The following is a 21,661-nucleotide window of genomic DNA, read 5'->3' on the forward strand; positions in this document are numbered from 1 at the left end:
TAAGCTATACACTGACTGGCACTGGCTAGCACCGTCACACCATGCTGACAGGCAGATGTTGAAATCAATTATAAGCAAGTAGACAGGGTTGCCTTTCATCCAAGATCGGCCTCTTCTCTTCCTCTGTGTCGGGAAGGCCCCCATCACAAGGCCAGCAATGGCAGGGATTAAGCCAGGCTAGAACTCAACCCAGGTCTCCCACATGGTTGTCAGGGACCCAACTACTTGAGCCATCACCTGCTGCTTTCAGAGTGACTACCAGGAGGAGGTCAAATCAAAAGCAGAGCAAAGGGGGCCACGCCCTGGCGTAGCTGGTAAAGCCACCACCTGCAGTGCCAGCATCCCATATAGGTGCCAGTTTGAGTCCCGGCTGCTCCACTTCCGATCCAGCTCTCAGCTGTGGCCTGGGAAAGCAGTGGAAGATGGCCCAAGTACTTGGACCCCTGTATCCGCATGAGAGATCTGAAAGAAGCTCCTGGCTCCTGACTTCGGATTGGTGCAGCTCTGCCCATTGTGGCCTGGGCAGTGAACCAGCAGATGGAAAAATCGATCTCTCTCTCTCTCTCTCTCTCCCTCCCCGCCCTTCTCTTTTGCCTCTCTATAACTCTGCCTTTCAAATAAATAAATGAATCTTAAAAAAAAAAAAAAAAAAAAAAAAAAAAAAAAGGCAGAGCTGAGACGTGAACCCAAGGGCCTCTATATGGGATAATGGCATCCCAAAGAGGTATCTTAACCAGAAGCATACAAATTTTATCCTATCAGCTACTGCATTCAATTGACTTCCCAGCCTCTCCTACCCAATAGACCAGTTTTGTCTCTATTTGCAATGTATTTCAACATTCCTTTCCTCCACATAAATTTGTGAATTATTTCATTGTCACATTTCCTTTGAGCCATTTATACCATTGGATGATACTCTGATTATGAGTTCAATAAACCCTTAACATTTTTTTTTGTTTTTTATGACTGTATAAATCATTATACTCTGTGTAATACATTAGACAATAACTTTATTACTATCGGTAAGACACACCTAGATATCGATACAAAAAGATACTCCAAAGAGGAAATGGAAATCAGACTAGAAAGGTCCATTTTCCAATGTGAATTAATAACCAAGTCTTTTGTTTCTGAAAAATAACTCCCTTGTGAGTTTCTCTGGTTTGTTAAGTCATAGCTCTGAGTGAAGTGCAGAGTTGACACCCAGACTATGGATAACCTTGAAGTTGGTGAACTCCAGCAACACTAACAATCTGCTGCCCACTCCCCCTCACTATACACACTGTGATTCCTTTTAAAACAGTTACAACAACTGAGGAAAAGGGTCTAGTCCACAGTATAATTCACCACAGAACACAGTGTCTCTCTCTCTCTCTCTCTCTCTCTCTCTCTCTCTCTCTCTCTCTCACACACACACACACACACACACGTAGGTAGAATCTGCTGTTTCTGAAAATGTCCAATACCTGTGAATATATCCCTACCCATCTACTCATCCACAAAAGGAGGTAAATCACATCACTGAAGAATAAATAAACCCAAAAGCTTTTGCTGAGTTTCATAAATTCTCAAGAAGACAATTATGGAGAATTATAACGGGGAGAGAGAGAGAAAAACGTGTTGATAATAGTCAACGAGGATGTTTTCAGATGAAACAAATTAGGATAAATGAGTGGCTTCCAAGCCCACCAGGATTTCCTCCAACTACCTGCACTTTATCTGAAAGACATACACACACACAAATGTTTTAATTTAAAAAAAAAATCACAGATTTTGGTTCCTCTTACTAATAAGCGACAGACAACCTGCCCTCCTTATTGAGAGCTGTCTCATACATATTTATATTCACAAGAACACTGAAAAACATCTGTAGCAAAATGGAATTATAAGATACTTATTTTGGTGCAAAAAACTTGAAATGTGTTTTTTTCACAGTACACATTTTCCATGAGGGTTTGGCGGACTCTCATATATGAGTGTAACTGTCTCTGATATATATTACATCACATAAATGAAAATTCTTATCTTCCAATACCTTTCCAAGATGAAAGCTATCTTTCCAAGATGAAAATCTGTGCTCCTTTAACTGCTGAGGCCATGGATAAACTGTATCCAAATAGCAGATGTATTAAGAACAAGAAATCATTTTATTGTTTTCTGAATTCCAAAGGGAATGGAGAGAAAGGTGTAATTAGTATTTATTTAATGCAAAGACAGTGCCAAGCAACACACTGGTCAACAGCCAATCTTTTCTCTTCCTCATCTCTGTGACATGAAAGTCTCAGTGAATGCATTAGCTGAACATGGCACAGAAGATTCCATTACAAGGTTGAAAGTGTAGGGGGACTGGAAAGACTTACTGAGGCAAAATCATCCTAATAGAATTCTTGAGTTTTTCCTCCTAAAAATATCCTGGAAAAAATGAAAATTTCTGAAATGAATATGAAAGGTTATCACTTCCTATGTCCCTGCAAAAAAAAAATTCTGAAATCCAGCCTATGAGAAACATTTTTCATAAAACCTATCTGAATGTCATTAAAATACCCACCAAAAAAATAAAAGTAACAATATAGTTTACCAGATGCAAGAATATGCAGTCAGACTCTAGGAGTACTTCCATTTTATAAGAAAAGGAAAAAGTTTCCATTTTTTTCTAAGCAACCTCTGACGTAGCTAATAATAATAATAATAAGTGTAGGCCTGGGGGAAGGTTGGCAGGGGGTGTACTGGCAGAGGTATAAACATTTATCTCAAATCAAGACAGAAATAAACATATGAAAAATAAAATCTTAAAAGATTTAATCCATGGAAACTGTCCATTTTTACAAACCAGTGGTAAAAAGCGAAGTCCTGGGTAACATTTGGCCTAATGGTTAAGGCCTCCACCTGCATTCTGTATCAGGGTATTGCAGCTCCAGCCCCTGACTCTAGCTTCCTGCCAATGCAACTCCAGGAGGCAGCAGTGAGTGCTCAAGTAGCTGCACCCCTGCCACCCACACGGAACACCTGGATTGGGTTCCTGGCTCCCAGGTTCCACCCATCCCAGTCCTGACCATTATGTACATGTGGGGAGTAAACCAGTAGACACAGTGTCTCTATCTGGGTCTATGTCTCTGTCTATCTCTCTGCCTCGTAAATTAAACAATAAAAGCGATGCCTTCAAAAGCAGCTGTAACTCAACTCCAACAAGTTCAGAAGGTTAAAAGCAAAGAAAGCAGAACCTTCTATTCAACAAGGCCAGAAAGTGTTGTCTTCTTAAGCTCCTTTTTCATAAGTGCTTTCTGTATATTCTGGATCATGTAAGCCCTAAATATAAAAATTAAAATCATGTGAAAATGACTTTCTCAATTTGTAGACTACTTCCTATAAACTGGCAAAAATCTTACATTACCTTCTTTAAAGTTTAGCAATTTACTCCACATAGAAAAATGATAATGTTTTAAAAGAAAAAGAAGGGAATTTGTGAAAAACACAACACTAAGATCGCACTCAAGGACGAAGGACGGAAAGCTTTCCCCCTGAACTCAGAACACAGCAAGGACAACTGCTCTCGCCACCACTAGTCAACACCACACTGGAGGTTCTAGCCATGACCAGTTCATTCAAATCAGAAAGAAGAAATGCATCTATCTCAATTTGTATATGACATGATCCTATGAATAGGAAATTCCTAGGAAACCACAAAAACACTACTACCAGCACTAACAAATTCAGCAGACTGCAGAGTACAAGATCAACAACCACAAATCAACTGTGCTTCTAAACACCAACAAAAAACTAAAAAGGAAATTAAAAAAACAATTCTATTTACAGTAACATAAAAAAGAATAAATAGCTGGGAATAAATTCAACAAAGCTGGGTGGAAAACTCACACTGAAAGTATAAACCACCAACAAAAGAAATAAAGAAAACCTAAAAATATGGAAGTACATCAATGTTTACAGGTTGAAAACCATAATGCTGTTAAGATTGTAATACTACTCAAAGCAATCCACAGATTCAAAACAATCTCTATCAAAAATCCCAAAGGCCTTTTTTTTCTTAAGCAGAGAAACTCATACAGAATTGCAAGGAGGTCTATGTAGCCAAACAATATCGAAAAGGAACAAAGTTGGCAGATTCACATTTCTCAACTTCAAAATTTATAACACAGTTACAGTAGTAAAAACAGTATGCTACTGGCATGAGGAGAGACTTGCACACCAAGTAAATAAAACTAAAAGTTCAAAAATACACCCAGGCATCTATGGCCAACTGATTTTCAACAAGGGTGCCAAGACCATTCAATAGAGAAAGAGCAGTCTCTGTGACAAAGGGTGCTAGAACTGGACAGCCACACGCCAAAAAACGAAGTTGTCTTCAAAGTCACACCAGAAACAAAAATTCACTCAAAATGCATCAACTACCTAAACAAAACAGATAAATCCTTGTAAGAATCTTCATGACCTCAGATTTGGCAAGAGATTCTTACTTAGATATAACATCAGAAGGGACAACAAAAGAAAAAAAAAAATAAATACATTGAACAACATCAAGACTGAAAACTTCTGCAGTTGGAAGACCACTATTAAGAAAGTGAAAAGAGAAACCAGAGACTGGGAGAAAAATTTTCAAAGTCAAGGGTCTGGTTTCCAGAATATATAAAGAACTCTTACAATGCAAAAACAAAAAGACAACTTTCAAAAATTGGCAAAGGACTTGAATAGACATTTCTCCAAAAAATAGAAATGGTTGATAAGCATGAGAAAGATGCTCAATGGCATTACCATTAGAGAAAGGCAAATTAAAGCCACAATGAAATACCAATATGTACTGGTGAGGATGTGGAAAATTCCACTTCTAGGTAAATATCCAAAAGAATTGAGAACAGGTACTCCAAAAATTATCTGCATACCAATGTTCACAGCAGCACTATTCACATCAGCCAAAAAGTGGAAACAATGGAAATGTTCAACAATGAATGAATGGGTGAACTGTGATAGCTACCTACTACAGAATATTACTTAGCCATTCAAACGAATGAAGGACTGAAACATGCAACAAGGGATAAACCTTCGAAATATTGCACTAAGTGAAAAAAGACACCAAAGGTCCCATTCTCCTATTATTTGATTCATTGATATGATATAGAATAACTAAATTCATAAAAACTGAAAGCAGGTGGGTGGTTCCCAGGGGCTGGGGAGAAAAAAGGAGTAACTGCTTAAACGGTACAGTTTCCTATGGTGGTGATGAAAATGTCTGAGAACTAGAGATCGGTGGGAGTACTACAACCGTGAATTGTTCACTTTAAAATGGTCCATTTTGTGGTAAGTGAATTTTGCCTCAATCAGAAAAAAATCCATAGACATATCTCAAATGAATGAAACTAATTACAAATTATCTATTAAATCACAGTGGAAATCTCAAGTAATTTTACAGAGTAATTTCTGTCTATAGCACAATAAAATTAAGAATTAGTAATAAACTCAAAACAAAGAACCCTAATGATCTGGAATTTTTACGCTTCCCTAAATAACTGTCGAGTTAATGAAAAATATTAAAGATTACAACAATTGTAGTTCTCACACATTTGTGTACATTCAGATTAGCTAGGAGATTTGTTAAAAATAGAAGTGCTCAACCTCCCACCCAGAAATTCTCATTTGGTAGGTCTTGAGTAGAGTCAGAGCAACTATATTTTTAATAAGGCCTCTATTAATCACAGTAATTATAGCTTATTATTAATAAGCCCTCTAGCTGAGCCTGACACATCAAAGTTTAGAATGCACATAACCAAATATTTAGAAAAAAAATTAAAGCATCGAAGCATCATATATCAAAAGTATGGGATTCATATAAAGCTGTACTCAAATATACCGTCTAAAACAAATGCAGGCACAAGCATTTGGTGTGTGGCAGTGAAAACAATGGTTGGGGCACCGCAGCCCATAACAGAATAACTGAATTCAAGTCCTAGCTCCGGTTTCCATCCCAGGTTCCTGCTAGGTGCACCATGGAGAAAGCAGTGATGCCTCAAGTGGGAGGAGTCTCTTCCACCCACATGGGAGACCCAGATTAAGTCCCCAGGGCCCTGCTACACCATGCATTTGGGAAGCAAACTAGCGCTTGGAAGGTCTGTCTCTGTATCTCTGCCTTTCAAATAAATATGTTAAAAAATAAAATATTTAACTTAAAATATAAACTAAGCAATCAAGTTAACAGTTATTATTAAAGAATACAGGAATATAGAAATATATGACAGTAAAAATATGATTAGAAAACAGAAAAACAGCAAAGTTTGGTGATGATGAGAACTAAAAATTCTGAAAAAACAAAGAATTCTCAAATAGACAAAAGCAGAATTGTAAAAGAAAATTAATTATTTGTTTAGAAAGCATGAAAAGTAATGAAATTGTCAGCAAACTGAAAAAATACAACTTTCCCAGGCAACACAAAAGCCATCTACATATGGTTATTACATCAAAATCATCAAAATGTGGAAGAAATTTTGTTAATAAAAATTAGAAAAATTTAATTGCAGCATTGGTCACACTCTACTATCAGTTGAAAACGATCAGATTTTGTAAAGTAGGGGGTAGGTTTTAACAAAATGCTACGAACTTGAAACACTTCCTGTTGAAGAGAACATTTATCTTTCATGCAGCTTCACTAACAGAACTGAACAGGCATTATTCAGAGCAAATCTCTAAAGAATCTAAATGATTCTAAAGCATTCACTTTCCATATTTAAAAACAGTCAAAACATTTCCCAATCAATTTCACAAACACCACTGAAGTTCACTTGTCATGTTTCTTTTTTAAAGTAATTTGGCAGAGTGTTTAATCTGTTAAGAAGCAATAAATGACAGTCATTGGCAAAGAGCTGGCGAGACGCAACAGTTAGTAGTAGCAACGTAAGGGCAAATATGGTTAAATCAAACTTTTTGTGTGTGAAAGGAAGACTACTACCCCCCTCCCCATATCCCTCTTCTTAGGGTGTGCGGCAGTTCTCACAGTCCTAGAGGCCAAAGGCCGGAAATCAGCATCAATGGGCTGAAGTCCAGGTGTCAGAAGGACCACGCCCCTCTAAAGGGCCCAGGCAGGGAACTGCTCTGGTGGCTGCAACTCCTTGTGGCTGCTGGAATTCCTGGGCCTGTGGCCCCATCAGGATAATCGCTGCCTCTTGGTCACCCCGCCCCCAACTCGTCTGCATATGTGTCATCTCCCACTGCCTCTCTTTCTAAGAGTACCTATGACTGCCCACGCAGATAATCCAGAGCAACTGTCCCAACACAAGATCCTCTGTCTTTTTTGGTAACTAAGATTTGCATTTGGATCCCTTTTGGTGGAGAGCACTTTGCAGCCTACCATACAGTGCCACCCTAAAAAGCAAGCAGGTCAAACCTAATTTGGTGAGCAATCAGATCATCTTAGTCTCCAGATTTTGCAACACAAGGTCACAGGCCTTCTGACCCTGGGTACTGTAAACACATATTACTAAAATTAACTCAGCAAACTATCACAAAGCACCTGGATTTGTCTCTCAAGCTTATAGGGAAAGCTTTGCTTACTGTGTGAAAAAAGAAAAATCTCAAATTTTCTAGTCTCTCCGGAACTATCCACATGCATTATTTGATATGCAAACACAATAAAAACTTAAGTTTTCTTTCTCTTCTATATTGGTAGAGAGGTCTTTTTGTTGGCAGGATCTTCTTATTACCACAACATACTTTACAGGATTGGGCAATAATTAAGTGTTTTCAAAAATTTGAGACAAACTACTTTCCAAAGGCACCAACTTATTTTTATCCTCTAAATCTTTCCAGACACACAATCTCCAGGCCCACTAGCCCTTGAATCTACTCCAGAACCAAGAAGTTTTCATTCCATAAAATCAAAATAAATTCCAGATGAATTAAAGAATTACATGCTAAATATAAGAGCCTCAAAGAATTAGAAATAAAATATAACAACAGGAAAAACAGGCAAAGAACCAAAACAGCCACATATGAAAAGGCTCACTTAAAAGTAACACACAAAGAATTTAAATTAAGGCAATGTGACCATGTTTCCCACTACTACTTTTTTGTAACTGACTGTGATACTACCTAGCAAAGGTGAATGTATAGGATAACAGGTTCTGTTCAACATACTACAATTGAGAGCAAAAACAGACACAGTACTTTAAAAGACAATTTGGCACAGCTGGTCAATTTCTAATGGTGTACACATATTTACCCAATAATTTCATTCTGATATTTTATCCTACAAAAGTATTCACAAAAGAAAATATAAAAATGTTCACTAAAACACTGTGTGAAAGTAACAGTACAGGGGGCTGGCACCATGGCTCACTTGGCTAATCCTCCGCCAGTATCCCATATGGGCGCCAGGTTCTAGTCCCGGTTGCTCCTCTTCCAATCCAGCTCTCTGCTGTGGCCTGGGAGGATGACCCAAGTGCTTGGGCCCTGCACCTGCATGGGAGACTGGGAGAAAGCACCTGGCTCCTGGCTTCAGATCAGCGTGGCTCCAGCCGTAGCGGCCATTTTGGGGGGTGAACCGACGGAAGGAAGACTTTTCTCTCTCTCTCTCTCACTAACTCTGTCAAATAAATAAATTAAAAAAAAAAAAAAGAAAGTAATAGTACAAATGTCCATCAATATAGAAATATCTGAATTATGGTATGGTCACATGATGGAATCTTATGCAGTCAGTGAAAAAATGAGGTAACCAGTACAAGCTATCATTTTAGAAAGCTAGCTTTCTGAAAATAGGGATAGTCTGACTTCCTCCTTTCCAATTTGTAACCCTTTGATGTCTTTTTCTTGCCTAATGGCTCTGGCTAAAACTTCCAGGAGTATACTGAATAGCAATGGTTAGAGTGGGAATCCTTGTATAGTTACAGATCTTAGATGGAAAGCTTCCAACTTCTCCCCATTCAATAAGATGCTGGCTGTGGGTTTGTCATAAATTGCCTTGATTGTGTTGAGGTATGTTTCTTTTATACCCAATTTGCTTAAGGTTTTCATCATGAAAGAATGTTTATCAAATGTTTTCTCTGCATCTACTGAGATAGGTTAGCTCTTGCTATAAGCCCCCTAGGTGGACTCTGTAATCTCTGGTTTAATGTCACTAATTTATAGCTAGAGTTTTTAAAAAGGTCTAGAATTCCATATGAATAGAATTTTGGCCTTAATTCAGATAAAGGTATGACATATTATCAGCTGCTGTTTGTTAATGTGATGTAATACACTGAGTGATCTGCAAATGTTGAACCATCCCTGCATACTGGGGATAAATCCCACTTGGTCCAGGTGAACGATCTCTCTGATGTGTTGCTGGATTCGATTAGCTAATATTTGGTTGAGGATTTTTGCATCTGTGTTCATCAGGGATATTGGTCTACAGTTCCCTTTCTCTGTTGTATCTTTTTCTGGTTTAGGTAGTGTAGGGTTAACCTTATGATAAGTAAGCTGAAAGCGGATCTTTGTAAAAATTAAGAGTGGGAATGGGAGAGGGAAGAAGAAGAAGGATTGGAGCATGGGCAGAAGGGAGAAGGTAGGCAGTATCACTATGTTCCTAAACCTGTATATATGTAATACATGAAACTTGTATAACTGAAATACAATTTAAAAAACAACAACAACAACAACAACAAATTGAGCGCTCAGCCCTCTGCCTCTCTGCTGAGCCGCCCACCTGGTCTGGCCAGGTGTATTCTCTCTACTCTATCATGTAACCTCGCCCCATCCCCACCCCCAGTCCGAGTGACTGCACTCTCTAAGGTCCTGTCTAGAAAGGTGCCCATCCGTCCTTACGGATGTCCCTTCCCTAGTAAACCTTGCTATTTTACCTCCTAAAAAAAAATTGAAGCTAATGGCAATACTGAGGGATTTCAGATGAACAGTGCACGCAAGGAGATCATGTGCCCACAGATGGAAAACAACATGGTGAGAAGTAATTATCCATATAATCCAATCACTTCCTCATAAAGTCCTCACCACTCCAACAGGGGATACTAAAGTATCATTTTGTGTACTACGAGACTCAAAGAAAAGAAAGTTACTGCACACAGCAGAAGGGCTAAGGGCTGAACTGTACAAAACTGTCCATTTAGTATTCTGGATTCCAAACAAAACGTTACCTAATTTGTAACAGGGAAATGCTGGATCTTGTTCCTTGACTGAAATGTACCATTTTATTTTCTAACAATGGAAAAATTATACAGGGTACTTCAAAAAATTCATGAAAAATATAATTAAAAAATAAAGTGCTTGGATGCAAAAGAAATTCTAAAATCCATGCAGCTTTTTCATTATTTTTTTAGAGATTTATTTATTTATTTGAAAGTCAAGTTCTACAAAGAGAGAGGAAAGGCAGAGAGAGAGGTCTTCCATCTGATGGTTCACTCCCCAATTGGCCACAATAGCTGGAACTGCGCCGATCCGAAGCCAGGAGTCTCTTCCCGGTCTCCCATGCAGGTGCATGAGCCCAAGGACTTGGGCCATCTTCTACTGCTTTCCCAGGCCATAGCAGAGAGCTGGATCAAAGTGGAGCAGCCAGCACCCATATGGGATGCCAGCACCTCAGGCCAGTGCTTTAACCCACTTTGCCACAGTGCCAGCCCCAGGTTTTTCATTATACACATTTCCCATGAGTTTTTCGAAGACTTTTTTTTTCTTTTTGGACAGGCAGAGTTAGACAGTGAGAGAGAGAGACAGAGAGAAAGGTCTTCCTTTTTCCGTTGGTTCATCCCCCAAATGGCCGCTATGGCTGGCGCGCTGCACCGATCCGAAGCCAGGAGCCAGGTGCTTCCTCCTGGTCTCCCATGCGGGTGTAGGGCCCAAGCACTTGGGCCATCCTCCACTGCCCTCCCGGGCCACAGCAGAGAGCTGGACTGGAAAAGGAGTAACCGGGACAGAACCGGTGCCCCAACCGGGACTAGAACCTGGAGTACCAGCACCACAAGTGGAGGATTAGCCTAGTGAGCCGCAGCGCCCACCGAAGACTCTTCTACTGCATGAATTTCAAAATATTTTGCATCAAATAAACTTATCTTTTAATGCCATTTTCCATGAAGTTTCTGAAGTACCCTCAATACTTCTAACAGAAATACATGCTTATTTTTTAACTAAAGGTTATGGAGCAAGCACAGAACAGGTCAGAACACAATAAAAATAGGAGCAACTAGGATCAATTCAAAAAGCTTCATGTCCAGATACACAAAGCTAAAAACCTCAAGCCTGGAAACTATTACACAGACTTACCCAAAGCGTTTACAATCCTGCTTTCAGAAATTACGTTCAGTAGCTAGAAACTGCCGTGTTAATTGCCCATGGGTTCAGAAGTATCACAGCTAATTTTTCCCTGGAAAACACATCTCATCCTTTGTTGCCAGCTTCCCAGAAGAGTCCCAACTCCGTCCTTCAGCCTGTGAGTAGGAGAAACAGGAGAAAAACAAGAGAAAGCAGACTTTGGGGATAACGTACAGGGCTCAGCGGATAGTTCACTGTGCACACAGGTTACAATGAACCCACATTCAAGTTCTGACTGGTTTCATATACAAGCAACCAAGGCCAGGGAACTGTGCTGGTCATTGTGTTTAGGATGGGAATGCCAGAATGCGGTCACAGCCCACGGGGAGTCCCACCCCTACAGTCTACAGGGAGAGGGGGAAGTGAAATCTAACACAGGCTAGGTTGCTGGAGCTGCTTCTTCCTCACAGTAATATCCATAGCCAGAATATGAACAGCAAGAGCAAAATCTGAGCCTAGATCCCAACCTCAGCAGGAATGGGAAAGGGACATGTGGGATATTCAAAGTTCAAAGATGGCTAGAGGAACCCAAAGACCCTAAAGAAAGCAAGCAGACCTGATCACACCCTCCCTGCTTCCTACATCCTGACTTTAATGCCAAATTACAGGGATTGTTTTGTTTTCCATAAAACTCTAAGATATATTTGCAATGGGCAGGCTGTTATTTTTGTTTAGAGTAATTTCCTCTCATCAAAATGGATGCTAGTTATAAATACAGGTATCTACATATAAACTCCCTATGGCTCACAGGGCATGGAGGCTTGTATTCATTATTCTAATGTAACAATAGCCAAGAATGTCCTGGGCTTGAACCCAAGTCCCCCCTCCAATTACACAGGGCACAGTAGACCAAGGTCTTCCCTTGGAGTACTGCTAAATTCTGGGGAACTTAAATTCTGGCCTCTTCTAACTAAACCAATTCACCAAAACAGGACTCCCACCCATCAGCACCCTTTTCCCCTACCCCTACAAAAAAGCCCATAAGTAAAACACCTGTACACAGTGGGGATCTCAATTTACATAACAGACATCCTTCCAGTTCCTCCCTCTTCTCACTTTGCTCACCCAAAAACTGCCCTTGAAACTGAAAAGGGTTATTTCTCAATTAAGCAAAATCCAGCGCTTTCTGGTTCCTGTTCCCTGAAGAACATGTCCAAATCTGCCAGGTGCTTAGCAGCTAGAACCCTTCCATCTACCCAAATCCACTCTCCAAATTGGTTCACCGCAATTGATGATAATTCTCTTACCCCTGTTAAGCTACACTACCAGCCCTAATGCTTCTCCCTAGTACAAAGCCAGGCAGGCAAGAGTTGGGCAATCAGTGTTCACTGAACTGAATTACCAGGCTGCTGTTCTAACAATGGCTTACCAGGTCAAACTCTCCATTTCCTTTCTCAGAGCAGCAAGGTCACTGCATATTAAAAATATCCTTCCCTCCGAGAGTAATGATTGTCAGCTACTTCATTTCATTCTTTCCAATTATTGCCAGTTAAACATGACTTAACAACTAAGTGAAAAATCACCTCATTTTATTTATTTATTACATTTTACAGATTAAGAGATTAAGCCTCAGGATGGAAAAATCATTGCTTACAGCATTCTAATAATAATAACAACAATAACAAAACAGATTTCTTAGAATGCATGAGGTGCTGTGATTAGTATGTTACTTGAAATATACTTGGAAAGAAAATAGCACTGCATTCTTTATTCACAGTGTGTAAATAGGCTCATGTTTAAAAACAAAATTCCTTGGCCCAATCACAGTGATAGTAAATACTACCACTGGCATCCAAGCCCAGTGAGGCCTCCTCGGAATTCGAGCTGCTAAAGGATAACTACAACAAACAAACAAAAGGATAACTTAGTGTCTCTCATGCAAATATAAAATGAGTATGATTAGGATGTTAATTAATTCATTAATTAAGCAACTAATAAAATGTTCCAGAGCAGACACGTATTTAGGAACTGAGGAGTAATGAAAAGAAATCCATTGCTCTTCATTCCAACAGAATCCTAAAAGCAATGGAAGCTGCAGACCCCCAGAATCAGATACCCATGAAAAGTGCTCCAGACAACACTCAGTTTTCCACTGAAGACCCCCCAAATCCATTCAGTACATTTCAGGCTTTCACAAGTTTTTCTTACATACATTCCACCCATTATGCACAGTGCCTTTTTTCCTTCTGTTGGCTAAGGATCAATACCTCTAGGATCTCTGACAACTACAAGAAAAAAACTGAACTATCCTTCTCCATGAAACTAATTTTTCACTAAGACAAGTTTTCTCTACCACAAACTAAACCTGAATTTGGTTTTATTATGCATTTATATCTAAATGCAGAAATAAATTACTTCACTGGATTGTCAGACCTTTAAGAGATTTAAAGCTAAAGAAGGTGTGGTTCTATTGCACAGTTTGAGTCCTCTCTGGAGAAACAAAGTCCTGTCTGGAGTGACAGAATGGGAGAAAATATTTGCAAATTATGCAACTGATAAAGGATTAATAGCCAGAATCTACAAAAGATCAAGAAACTCCACAACAACAAAACAAAAAAACCATTTAAGAGATGGTCCAAGGACCTAAATAGACATTTTTCAAAAAAGGAAATCCAAACAGTGAACAGACACATGAAAAAATGTTCAGGACCACTAGCCATTAGGGAAATGCAAATCATTACCACAATGAGGTTTCACCTCACCCCGGTTAGAATGGCTTACATACAGAAATCAACTAACAACAGATGCTGGTGAGGATGTGGGGGAAAAGGCACACTAATCGACTTTTGCTGGGAATGCAAACTGGTAAAGCCACAATGGAAGACAGTATGGCGATTCCTCAGAAACCTGAATATAGCCCTACCACACGACCCATCCATCCACTCCTCAGAATTTACCCAAGGGAAATTAAATTGGCAAATAAAAGAGCTATCTGCAGCTTCATTGCAGCTCATTTCAAAATAGCTAAGATAGGGAATCAACCTAAATGCCCATCAACAGAAGACTGCATAAACAAATTATGGAATATGCACTCTATAGAATATTACACAGTGGTTAAGAAAAAAAAATGAAATCTGGTCATTTGCAACAAAATGGAGGAAGTTGGAAAACATCATGCTGAGTGAAATAAGCCAGTCCCAAAGGGACAAATATCAAATGTTCTCCCTGATCTATGACAACTAAATGAATGCCTAAAAGGAAACCTGTAGAAGTGAAACTGACACTATGAGAAACAATGACTTGATCAGCCCTTGTCCTGACTGTCAAGGAATAGCATACTATTTTATTCTTTTTAGTATTTTCTTTTTCTATTTAATAACATTGGCTGAACTCTTCAATTAACACACAATTATTCTTGGGTGTTTAAATTCAACTGAAAATTGATGCTTGTTAAAAATAAGAGTGGGAATAAGAGAGGAAGGAAATGTACAGTTCAGCCCACGCTCACTCGGACTTACCTCTAAGGGTAAAGCTAGAAACGTGCCATGGGACTCCAAATCCTGTTAAATTGGCAGGTACCAATGCCATCTTACTAGTTAAAGTAATCAGTCTAAGTTCATAATTGATCATAAAGATAGGACTAAGTGTCAAAGGGATCACATAAATAAGACCAGTATCTGCTAATAATAATTGACAGAATTAGAAAGGAGAGAACAATCCAACATGGCAAGCAGGATACACAGCAGACTCATAGAATCTCAAATGCCCTAAACAGCACTCTGACCTCAGAATCAGCCCTTAAGGCATTTGGATCTGGCTAAAAAGCCCATGAGAGTTTCTCAGGCATGGAAAACCAAGACACTGTGGCAAAAAAATGACCGAAATGAAAGACAAGTGAGATCCCAGCTTAAAGAAAGGGGCCGTCAAAGAAGGAGGTACCTTTCTCTAAAGGGAGGAGAGAACTTCACTTTGATTATGGCCTTGTCTAAATAATGTCAGAGTTGGGGAACTCAAGAGGCTTCCATAGCCTTGGCAGCTCATGACAAGAGCCCCGGGTGATTCCTGACACCATAAACAAGAGTGTCAATTGTTAAATCTACAACAGGAGTCACTGTGCACTTACTCCCCATGTAGGATCTCTGTTCTTAATGTGTTGTACTATGAGAATTAAAACTAGTCTTCAAACAGTACGTTATACTTTGTGTGTCTGTGTGGGTGCAAACTGTTGAGATCGTTACTTACTGTAGAGTTGATCTGCATATAATTAAAAATGAATCTTAATGAAAAATGGGATGGGAGAGGGAGTAGGAGATGGGATGGTTTGTGGATAGGAGGGTGGTTATTGGAGGGAGGAAGAACTGCTATAATCCATAAGTTGTAATTTTTTTTTTTTTTTTGGACAGAGTAGACAATGAGAGAGAGAGACAGAGAGAAAGGGCTTCCTTTTCCGTTGGTTCACCCCCGCCCCCATCCGCCCAATGGCCACTGCGGCCAGCGCACTGTGCTGATCCGAAGCCAGGAGCCAGGTACCTTTCCTGGTCTCCCATGCATGCGCAGGGCCCAAGGACTTGGCCTATCCTCCACTGCACTCCTGGGCCACAACAGAGAGCTGGACTGGAAGAGGGGCAACCAGGACAGAATCCAGCTCCCCAACCAGGACTAGAACCAGGTATGCCGGCACTGCAGGCGGAGGACTAGCCTATTGAGCTGCGGCGCCAGCCATAAGTTGTACTTTTGAAATTTATGTTTATTAAATAAAAGCTTTCTATTAAAAAAAAAAAAAAAAGAAGAGGAAAGAAACAAAGGTACAGTTAAACTGTCACTTCCAAGTCACCAACCCAAAACCCAACTTTTTCAGTGCCTTACTGGCCAACTTACACCCTATGTCTTCTTCCACAGAAAAGTAACCTCAGTCCAACTTCTGTTTCTAGCAAGATCAAGCAGATAATATGGCTAAGGCCAACTAAGTCCCTGGCCATATATAAAACAAGCCTAAGAAGCCTCTAAAAGTAGACAAGGCAGCAGACCGGCTAAGGAAGGACCTCGGGACCCATGGAAGGAGGCCCCAGTGAGTCCTGGGGATGAGGGGTGGTTTCCAGTCTCACAAATAGTTGAGGAAAGCAAGAATGCAGAAATGCCAATAGAAGATGACAAAAAATGAAAACTCCCTGTTCTCAAGCCAAAGGACTGAAAAGAGCAGCATAACAAGCAATTAACCTGCATTCGAGCCAAAAACCACAGAAAAAAGCATGGCCCACCCCTCCCACAATGGCAAAGGCCAAGTAAGGCACCTAAATGCCCACCTTCCTCAAGCTGCAACGGTGTCTCCTCACCTGCCTCCCAGCTGTCCTCACCCCTCCTCCTGTACAGATCAGAGAAGGCCCGACAGTTCCTGGCCAGGGAGTCCTAAGATCTTGTCCTCTGCTCAGAAATGTTAGTAGAGACCACTGGGACAGCACAGATGTCTTTCCCATTTGGCCGTAATGAGACACTACTTCTCGCCCCCATGGGTGGGGGCAAGAGGAGTGATGAGGTCTAGAGAGAACCAGGACTTCTACCCAGTAGTGTCAGCAAAAGCCACGCATGTCCATGGAAGCCTGGAGAGGAACAGAAATTCCCAGTCTGGCCCAGCAGCAAGGGAGTCTAGTTTTGTGTGTCCATGGTCCAGTTCCTCAAAAGCACAATTAAAACTGACCTTTTGATCAGCCTGGTAAGGACATATTAAGTAAACTCAACTCATAATTTAAAACCTTCCAAAAAAGACATGTCCTGATCCAGACTGTTTCATTAGTGATTGCTACCAAATGTTTAAAGAATTAACACCAATTCCACATAATCTCACCCAGAAATCAGAAGAGGGCAAAAAAAAGTTGCAGGCTAACACTGGAATATAGCCACAAAAGTACTTAGCAAAGTGTTAAAAAAAAGAATTCAAAAATATGTTTAAAAAACTGAGTTTGGGGACGGTGCTGTGGCATAGTTGGCTAAGCCTCTGCCTACAATGCCGGCACCCTATATGGGCACCGGTTCAAGTCCTGGCTGCTAGGCTTCAGATCCAGCCCCCTGCTAATGTGCCCGGAAAAGCAACGAAGATGGCCCAACTCCTTGGGCCCCTGCACCCACATGGGAGACCTGGAAGAAGCTTCGGCCTGGCCCTGCCTTGGCCGTTGCGGCCATCTGGGGAACGAACCAGAAGATGGAAGACCTCTCTCTCTATCTCTGCCTCTCCATCTCTGTCTGTAAATCTACCTCTCAAATAAATAAATAAATCTTAAAAAAGAAGTCTACCTCTAGTCTCACAGAACTAGTAAGTAAGTTCAGCAAGGTTGCTGATATAAGATAAACATTTAAAAATAAACTGTATTTCAAAAAAGAATCAACAAAGTGGGAGAAAAGCTTTATAAACTGTATCTATCATAAAGGACTTTTATTTAGAATACTGAAACCCAATAATCAAAAGGCAAATCACCTGATGTAAAATCAGGTACAAATGCCCAATACATACAAGAAAGAATGCCTGATGTCATTTGCCATGAGAGAAATGCAAATCAAAATCACAATGAGAAACCACCTCTCACTCAATAGGAAGACAATTTTTCTAGAATGCTTCTAACCAAAAAGACAGTAAGGGTGGGGATTTGGTGCAGTGGTTAAGCCTCCCACTGGGATGCCTGCATGCCGTATTAGAGTGCCTATGTGTGGGTCCTGGCTCCACTCCAACCCCAGCTTCGTGCTGACGCACAGCCTGGGAAGCAGCAGATGATAGGTGATGACTCAGCAGTCACTCAAGTGGGAGACCTGGATTGGGTCACTCAAGTGGGAGACCTGGATTGGGTCACTCAAGTGGGAGACCTGGATTGGGCTCTTAGCTCCCAGGCATTTGGAGTATGAGCCAACAGATAGGAGGTTAACTCTCCCTTCATTCCTTCCTTCCTTCCTTCCTTCCTCCCTCCCCCCCTCCCTCCCTCCCTCCCTTCTTCTCTCTCTCTCTCTCTCTGTGTGTGTGTGTGTGTGCATGTATCTGCCTGTCAAATAAAACAAGTAAATAAAAATTTTTAAAGATTTATTTATTTGTTTGAAAGAGTTATATATATAGAGAGAGATAGAGAAAGAGATCATCAATCCGCTGGTTCTCCCATCAGATTGTCACAACAGCCAGGGGTGGGCCAGGCCGAAGCCAGGAATCAGGAGTTTCATCCATGTTTCCCACATGAATAGCAGACAGTTAGTAACAGGTATTTGTAAGGAGAAATGGAGACCTGCATACACTGCTGGTGGAAATGTAAAATCATATGGCTACTGCAGAGAACTCTGGCAGTTCCTCAAAGGGTTAAACATTGTAACCGCATGACCCAGCAATTCTAGTCCTGATAAACAAGAAAAGCAAAAAGAGACATCTACATAAAACTTCTACATGAATGTTCACAGCATGCTACTCTTAATAGCCAAGAAGCAGAAACAATTTGTCCATCAATTGACACATGCCTAAAATCTGGCATAGCCATCCAATAAAACATTACTCATCCAAGGAATTAAGTCCTGCTACCACATGGATGAACCCTGAAAACATTGTGCTAAGTGAAGGAAGTCAGTCACAAAAGACCACATATTGTATGACTCCATAAATACAAAATTTCAGAGTAGACAAATCTAGAAAGGAAAGTAAATTAGTGGCTGTCTAGGGCAAGAGAGAGTGAGAAGGAGAGAAGAATGAGGTGGCATTGGTAATGGATACTGGGTTTCTTTTAGGGGTGGTGAAAATGTTCTAAAGTTAATTGTGGGGACAGCTGAATAACTCACTGACTTTATAAACCACTGACTGTCAGACCTCCAGCTAACATTTTTGGTAGAAACTGACAAAGTGACTCTAAAATTCATTTGAACTTTTCAAGAGACTCAGAATAAACAAAACAATGTTGAAAAAGAAGAACAAAGTAGGACTCACACTTCCTATTATCAAAACTTAATAAAGGGGCTAGCACTGTGGCATAGCAGGTAAAGCCATGGCAGAGCAGGTAAAGCCGCCGCATGCAGTGCCGGCATCCCATATGGACACTGGTTCGAGTCCAGACTGCTCCACTTCTGTCCAGCTCTCTGCTATGGCTTGGGAAAGCAGTGGAAGATGGCCCAAGTCCTTGGGCCCCTGCAGCCACATGGGAGACCTAAGAGAAGCTCCTGGCTCCAGATCCACTCAGCTCCGACTATTGTGGCCATTTGAGAAGTGAACGAATGAATGGAAGACCTTTCTCTGTCTCTCTCTCGCTCACTCACTCTCTGCCTTTGCCTCTGCCTCTCTGTAACTCTGCCTTTCAAGTAAATAAATAAATCTTGAAAAAAAAAAAAACTCAATGCAAAGTAATAGTAATCTAGACAGTATGGTACTGCATGAGAATACATATGTAGATGAATGAAGAGAATAGAGATTTCACAAACAAACCTAGGCATCTCTAAAACCGCCATCCGGCCCAACAGGGACACTGCTGAGTATTCACCCCAGTGAAGTAAAAACTTACATTCACACAAAATCCTGCACACAAACATAAATGGCAGTTTTATTCCTAACAGATGGAAACTAGAAATAACCCAGATGTCTTTCAATGGGTATACCCATACCAAGAAATACTAAGGATACTAAGGAATACTAAAGAATGAAAAATAATAATAAAAAAAACTGATACATGCAACAACTTCAATAACTTTCCAGGAAATTACGCTCAGTGAAAACAGCCAATCTCCAGAGTTAACTACTGTGTGATTCCACTTATACAACATTCTTCCAAGGACAAAACTATAGAAATGGGTGTTGTGGCACAGCAGGTTAAGCCACTGCTTGCAACATTGGCATCCTATATGAGCGCCAGTTCCAATATGGCTGTGCCAGTTCCAATACAGCACCTTGTTCATGTGCCAGGAACAGCAGAGGAAGATGGCCCATGTGCTTGGGCCCCTGCCACCCGAATGGGAAAGAGAGAGAGTTCCAGGCTCCTGGACTCAACCTGTTCCAGCCCAGCCGTTGTAGCCATTTGGGGAATGAACCAGCAGATGGAAGCTCTATTTCTCTCTCTGTAATTCTGCCTTCCAAACAAATAAGTAAATCTTAAAAAAGAAAAAAGAAAAGAAATGCGCAACAGATTAGTGACTAGCAGAGATCAGAGACCAGCTATATGAAGCAATCAAAGGGCAACAAAAGGAATCCTGATGACAAAACTGTTCTGTATCTCGGCTGCATCAATGTCAAAATTCTGACTGTAGTAACCTACGGGTTTCATAAGATGTTACCATTGGGAAAAACTGGGTAAGATGTTACCACTGGGAAAAACTGGGTAAAGGGAAAAATAGGATCTCTGTATATTATTCCATACAACTTCTTGTGACTCTACAGTTACCTCAAAACAAAAAGTCTTAACAAGAAAAGGAATCTCTAAACACAACTGTGTAACAAATCCATGTAAACATGGGACATGGCTATTGAAACCTTGGACAGTAATGGATCCCTCTCCTCTTAATTGCCATCTTCCCTTAGCTGCCTAACAAACACCACTCCACAATAGTCAGCCTGCTATCCCATAATAGTTGCCTTCACTAAAACTTGCTGTCTTTTAGGAGGGTCCTGATAGAACCAGCTATATCTAAAATCACAGCTGGAGTCTATACAGAGCTTCCAGTTCATCATAATGCTGAATGACACACACAGCCAGGATGGTTTAGAGGCCATCTTTGAACCTGCAAGGACTGCGAAAGCATAGACCTGCTGTAGGACTTTCCACACCCTGCTCCCCTTCACCTGCTGTGTGCCCTCAGACACGTTTGCCCCACCTGTGGTGATTTGTTATAGCAGCCCTAGGAAACTGATATCAATACCCACCCATCTCCTAGAAATGTTATAAAAAACTAACAAACATATATAGAAAAAGCACTTGCGAAGTTTGAAGTACACTGCAAAAGAGAAAATTGGATAAAATTTTAGAGTTCTTAATTGAAAATAATACAACCTTTCTATTTTCTTAAGTGCAAAAGTAATGTAAATAAAAAGGGAAATAAACAAAGCTTTGGTAACTACCACATCCAACGCCTCCTGGATCAGCCCACCCAACAGCAAGAACTGCTTATCACACCAGGTCTAGCAAAGGGAAGACTCCATCCTGATTAACTATGACTTTTAATATATGTCCTCCTGGAAGGCAAGAGGAGCTGAATTGTACTGGCTTCATTACTACCATAAATAAACTCAGCAAAATAAGGTCACTTTGCTACTTCCTGGACTATTCTAGATTATTTCAATCTACTTCTCCAATCTCCTCCCATTCTTACTGAACAAAGCAAGCATAAATCTTCCTTTAACCAATTATTCTTAATGAACAACTATGCTGAAATACAACTGAAGTTCAAATATGCAGTTAATGTAACAAGGATCTTATCCCAG

The 21,661-nt window shown here is 40.5% G+C and overlaps 1 protein-coding gene across 21 annotated transcripts in view; it reads right to left on the reverse strand.

The window, feature by feature from the left end:
- Window positions 1–21,661, reverse strand: part of LCLAT1 (lysocardiolipin acyltransferase 1) — a 188,378-nt gene that overhangs the window by 156,111 nt on the left and 10,606 nt on the right. For 18 of the 21 annotated variants that reach the window (XM_089326600.1, XM_089326599.1, XM_089326598.1 and 15 more), the window contains exon 2: window positions 11,251–11,414. The exons of 2 other annotated variants lie outside the window; for them this stretch is intronic. The gene's annotated coding sequence lies outside the window, so the exon portion shown is untranslated. Of the gene's footprint in view, window positions 1–8,338; window positions 8,585–11,250; window positions 11,415–21,661 lie in introns of all 21 variants that reach the window. One more of the 21 variants, XM_089326597.1, reaches the window with a different exon arrangement.

The sequence above is a fragment of the Oryctolagus cuniculus genome, chromosome 2 (assembly GCF_051225735.1).
Source record: "Oryctolagus cuniculus isolate XC-2025 breed Fujian yellow rabbit chromosome 2, ASM5122573v1, whole genome shotgun sequence".
Classification (NCBI taxonomy): domain Eukaryota; kingdom Metazoa; phylum Chordata; class Mammalia; order Lagomorpha; family Leporidae; genus Oryctolagus; species Oryctolagus cuniculus.